Here is a 6,000-nt window from a genome sequence, read left to right as displayed (position 1 = left end):
GAATTGTGGGTTGCCGGTCAGTAATCAGTTGCCATAATTACTTTAAACACTACAGAGCATTGAGGAACCGGTCGTTGTTGTTGGTTGGAGAATGAGTTTAAAATTTTTACTTGCTGTGAGATTAGATTAGAAACAACTCAGAACTGTGACACTGAACTCCATTCGTACTTCCATGATTTTCAGCAGGGAAACATGGGGGCATATTACCTAGAAGTGCGTTAGATAACGCACAACGCACATACCCATATCGCCGGCTTTTGCCGGATTTTTTCGCCGTGATAGCGCTCAATTATCAATGCGCATCACATAGGCAAAATGGAATCCGGCGATAGTCGGCGATATGGCACATTAGCGCATGAAAACAAACGTTGTTTTCATGCGCTAATGTGTACACTGATAATATGGGGTGGTGGAATCAGCGTTATGATCCACACCCCCATGTTATCAATTCCCTAACACCTGGTCAGAGCAGGTGTTGGGAGACCTGCGATAAACGAGTTTATAATATGAGAACAACAAGGGCCCCCTGATTGAGAAATGATATAATTCCTAGGACAGGGAAACACAGTTTGTATATAACAAAAAATAAAAAACTGGTCCCGTAATTTGATGAGTTGTCCCTGTGATAGAGTTTCAGCACAATCCACGATTCACTTCGTCCTCTTTTGTAAATATTACAGACAAGCAAGGAAAACATGGATTATTCCCATCCTCCGTCCAGTGGACTCAGACAATCGTATCCAGCACTCTCCTATTTACAATCCCCTAAATCCCCGCATGAAGCCAAACTGATAGCAATCTTTTTGAAAACAGTAATTTTAACACGCCGCAATGTCTCTATTTAAAACAGTATTTTTCTAATTTCCAGAAACCACATCACTAATTCAAAAGTTTCTTTGTATAATGATTTAATTTTTGTGACCCTAATGCTTACTGTTTTTACCTTTGTTCTATATCCAAATAGTTCTTTTTTAAATGTACTTTTCATGATTATATAAACTTATAATCGAATAAAAGCTGATGAAATGAAAAATGAGTATATAACAATCCTAGGCAATCAAAATAACAACATAGGAAAAAAGGTTGCAAAAAAAGAGGAAAACATGAGAGAAAACACTCTATCAAAAACCTATTTTGAATTTTTAATACTCATTCATATTACAATCATAAGTCATATATAACATAATACATACTAATAATTATACAGTAAAATTAAAACCATTATTATATAAAACAGCAAATAAAAAAGGAAACAATTAAAAAACATTCAATTAATACCAAAAAAGTGGCAATTAATTAAGTCGACCCGTGTTTCGGCGTTAAGAAAACGTCTTCTTCAGGAGCCAGAAACAATTCTGAAATACATAAACGTTGTTTTCATGCGCTAATGTGTGCATTGATAATATGGGGGGTGGAATCAGCGTTATGATCCATACCCCCATGTTATCAATGCTCTAACACCTAGTCAGATGTGTCTCCCAACGCCTGCCTTGGCAATAGGGTGTTCTCACCTCCAACCAAATTTTACATGTGGTTGGACGTGGGAATGCCCACTTTGCATGTCATTAGAGATGTTTATCGCCGACATGCAAAGTGGGCTTGGGCCAGGCTTTAAAATGCCCTTGTTAATAGGGCTCTAGCAGTATCGCCGCTTTCTCGAAACAATTCGCCGAAAAAGCGGCGATACTTGCTCTTGGTAATATGCCCCTCGGTTGTCAGTCTATGGCGGGTCCGTGAAGACAAGAAGGCAAGATGCAAAGCTGCAAACTAACTGTAATTGGGAATTGTATTTATATAGCGCTTACTACCCCTTGCAAGGTTTTGAGGCACTTTACGGTGAGAAACAGGCTACTACAGAACCGAGGAGTAGTTCATAGTGGGTTAGTAATATGTGCCCCCCCCACCCCCCCCCCCTTTAGTGGATTAGTTGTGGTAAATTTGTGCCCTCCTGTATGGGTTTAGTAGTGTTTGGTGTAGGGGTAGAATAACGAAAGTGGATTAGAAAAGGACAATTGTCCGTTGTGATTGGGAGTAGTAGATGTCTGCGCGTGTTATTTGGGTGAATTAAATCACATTACAAAAGCTAATTGCTGTCTAGCTATGAAGAGAGGTGCACAAATATTTGTAGAACTTTTTATTGTTCCAATATTTATAATGCGACTTGATCACAGAAACAACATTCCAGTGCTATTTTACGCAAATTCTATTTTGTTGTAAAGAATGTCAAAAAAGATACAAAATCAGGGCCTCTGTTCTGCAGAGGGCCACTAGAGGGAGCTGGCACTGCATCAAACAAAAAAAATATTTTTCAGCTTCTTGGAACCTTTGAGTAATATTAGTCAAGCAGCGAGCTCTGTCACCTTGCAAAGCCTAGATCGAGCGAAATTAATTAATCCATTTTAATACGAAACAGGAAACATATTTTTTCTTGAGGGAACAGTCGTGCGGCGGCTCATAAGAAGAAGAACGATGGGCGTGTCTGTGCGTATAAATATTGTCGTGCCCCAAGGTCAAAAAGTATAAACTTTTTATTCAGGAATGAACGAATGCAGCCCACGATGAACTATTCCTAATTTTTAACATCAAGCTGTCAAGGAGTTGACAAACGCCCCGCTCTATAAAAAAGTCAAAACATAATATTTATTATTTTATATCTTAAATCACTACCTACCCCAGAGACAGCAGCGCCCTGTGGCAGCGGTTCAGTCATGTAAAAAACAGAAAGCACAAATGAATAAAAGACACAGGTGCAGTGAAAACCAAAAGTATTTAGGATATTCAAATCTAAGAAAAAAGAAAAATTACAAAAACGGGCAGCAGCAGTAAATACTGTGAATAGCTTAAAGAGAGACATGGCAGTCTCAGTACTGGTGGTGAAGCCGTCTGAAGCTGAGGTGCCCTTGATTTAGTAAGGTTAGCGATTTGTTTGCAGCCTCTGAGGACTCTATCAGCCTGATTCATCAAGCTTTTTTGCGCTCGCAAAGGGCCAGATTCTGAGAATCCGGCCCTTTGCGAGAGCGATTTTTGCATTTGGGATTCAGCATCCCAAATGTAAAAATCGCTAATTGCGATCTCGCAATTTTGCGAGGAATGACATTTAAGGAATCTCTATTTGAGATTCCTTAAATGCAATTCAACATCCTATTTAAATTTGCGAATTCGCAATTTCCAGGCGCAATTTACCGCGAGGTCAGACCTCGCGGTAAATTGCGAAAACTCCGAAAAATGCATTTAAATGTATTTTTCTGAGTTGCATGTTACACGCACACATGTCCTTTGGACATGTGTGTGTGCAACACCTGTGTCACAGATCATTTGAGGGGTGCTACAGGGTGTCCTTTGGACACCCCTGGCACCCTTCAAATCGCTATCTTATTTGCGATTAGCAAATTGCTAGTCGCAAATAAGGAATACTCACCATTCATTCCTATGGGCCTTTTGGCCCATAGGAATGCATGGGGAGTTTTTCCTTATTTGCGATTAGCAATTTGCTAATCGCAAATAAAGAATGTGTAGGAATCGCAAAAAATATCGCGATTCCTACATGAATCCCGTTTTGCGAGTCCTTAATAGCGATTCGCTATGAATCGCTATTAGGGCCTCGCAAAACGGGAGAATGATGAATCTGGCGGTAGAATGCTTAGTAAATTGACACATTGCTTTGTGACACGTTATGCTATACCAATGCTTGAGCAAAACATAAGTAAATAACCCCCAAAGTTTCAAGACCTGTAAAAAAGTAAGAGAGAGTGTGACAGTCTGATGGTAGGCAAAGCAGTCTGATGGAGAAAGGCAGGGCAGAGGCTTTGACGTATTGGAATTTTGTAGTGCCTAGAGGCTTTGCCTTATTGGAGTTTTGTAGTGCCTAGAGGCTTTGCCTTATCGGAGTTTTGTAGTGCCTATGTGCGTTGGGTCCCTACTTCTGTTCACTCAACAGCCACAATAAATTGACAACTAGTTAGTTAGTCAAAGAGGATGGTATTCAAGCACAAGTGACTTATAGGCTATACTGGAGATTTTAAAAATAATCCTATAGTGCAGTGGCTGCTAGTGAAGAAAGAAGAGAAAGCGAGTGATGTGAGCAAACATGACATAGCGTGTAATAAACTGGGGGCCTTATTTATGCGAAATGTTGCATCGCTGCGACAAAGCAGCTATGCAACACTTCTCAGTGCACCCTCCTTGCGACACCATCGATGCGTCATATTTACTGAATGACACATCATGTCACAAGGAATGACAGATACGTCAGTATTACTGACGTATCTATCGGCGCAAAACTGACGCATTGATGGAGTTGTGTCGGAAGCATGACGCAACTCCAGCAATATTCCTTTCACTTGGGGCAAGCCCCATGTGAAAGGGCCGGCGTCAGTCATACGCCTGCCATGAGGCAGGTGTATGATTTAAACGCAATGGTGTCCAAGAAGTGGCGCATTGAAATCAAAGATTTCAATGCGCCACTTCTACAAGGCTTTGATGCGGGGGAACACCTACCCTGCATACATTATACCTGACACAGGCATAATGTAGCGCAGGGGTTTAGGAGGTGATACATCTGCCTAGATGCATCACTTTGTAATTAGGGTGCAACGTGGCACATATTTTACTCCGCCGCTGCATCACCAAAAGTGACGCAATTGTGGCACAAAAGTTTTGCATAGGCTGATAAATAAGCCGCAGCTTTATTAGTTGAGTGAGGTAAGTAACCATCCCAAGTAATCATCACAACCCTTGTCGGGGTGAAACACTAAAGCTACCAAATAACCTAACCTCAGCCTGTGGTCGCTATGTCACAGAGCAAACAGGCTTTACTTAGAGCAACATGCAAAGTATTTATGCAGTACCAAAACAGTAATAAAGTTGAAATGCTAAATAGAAAAAAAATCCCCAAATTAATTTGAAAATCAGAGCAAAATAAAATAAAGAAATTGCACCAAAATTACAAAATTGAATAAGGAGAACAAGAAATTTATAAAATTAAAGTTTAAAGAAGAAATAAAAGCAAGACGCACAAATCACCAATGAAGGAGTGAGAGTCAGATACACTAACCAGATTTTCCCTGTCAAAGATTTTACCTTCTGACTTTAGTACTTGTAGTCCCAATCCATCATAGGAAAACACTTCTAAAGTGCACCCATAGGGCCTCAAGAATGGCACTTACAGACTCACTGGTTATTAGGCAATGTCCAGTCCAAGCTCAGTTGCTGCTGATCAGCTGGCCAGCTACAGAAAATGTCTTTTGCATCTTGTTGCATCCCTGTAACTTGAACAGTCAGCCTCATGACCATTGAAGTCCACTTCTTTGTCCTGGATACAAGAAAGAGAGCAAGTCCGGTCCTCCAGGGCTCTTCTCAGTTTGAAAACAGCAGGTTCAGTCCTCTTCTGATCTCCCTCAGGTCCAGCAGTGTTCTGAAGTGGGTACTTGGAGATTGCACATTTATGTCTACCACATGGGGAAAATGACAACCTGGGCCCGCCCTAACCAATGCATTCAAGATTTACAGGCTCTTTCTCAGCTCTGCGGTTGTTAAGATAGCAGCAATCTTCAGCAACACATTAAACATGGGCTCGTGTGGAATGTGTACTATGTTTATCACACATCTAACACCAAAATCCAGCTTGAGTTCAAGTTCAAGTTCAAGTTTAGAATTTGTATAGCGCACTACTCACCCAGAGGGTCTCAAGGCACTTGAGGGAGGGGGGTGCTTTACTTAGCGAATATCCAAGTTTTAAGTTGTTTTCTGAAGGAGAGGTGGTTCTGTGTAAGGCGAAGGTGGGCGGGGAGAGAATTCCATGTTTTGGCCGCTAAGTAGGAGAAGGATCTTCCTCCCATGGTGGATCTATGGATGCGTGGAATTGCGGCGAGGGCTTGATTGGACGAACGTAGTTGGCGGGTGGGGGTGTAAAAGGACAGGCGTGTGTTGAGGCATTCAGGTCCTAGGTCGTAGAGGGCTTTGTGTGCGTGGGTGAGGAGACGGAACGTAATTCTCTTGTTG

Source organism: Lissotriton vulgaris, chromosome 7 (genome assembly GCF_964263255.1).
Source record: "Lissotriton vulgaris chromosome 7, aLisVul1.2, whole genome shotgun sequence".
NCBI lineage: Eukaryota > Metazoa > Chordata > Amphibia > Caudata > Salamandridae > Lissotriton > Lissotriton vulgaris.
The sequence above is the reverse complement of the archived record's forward strand: the minus strand, read 5'-3'. Positions refer to the sequence as shown.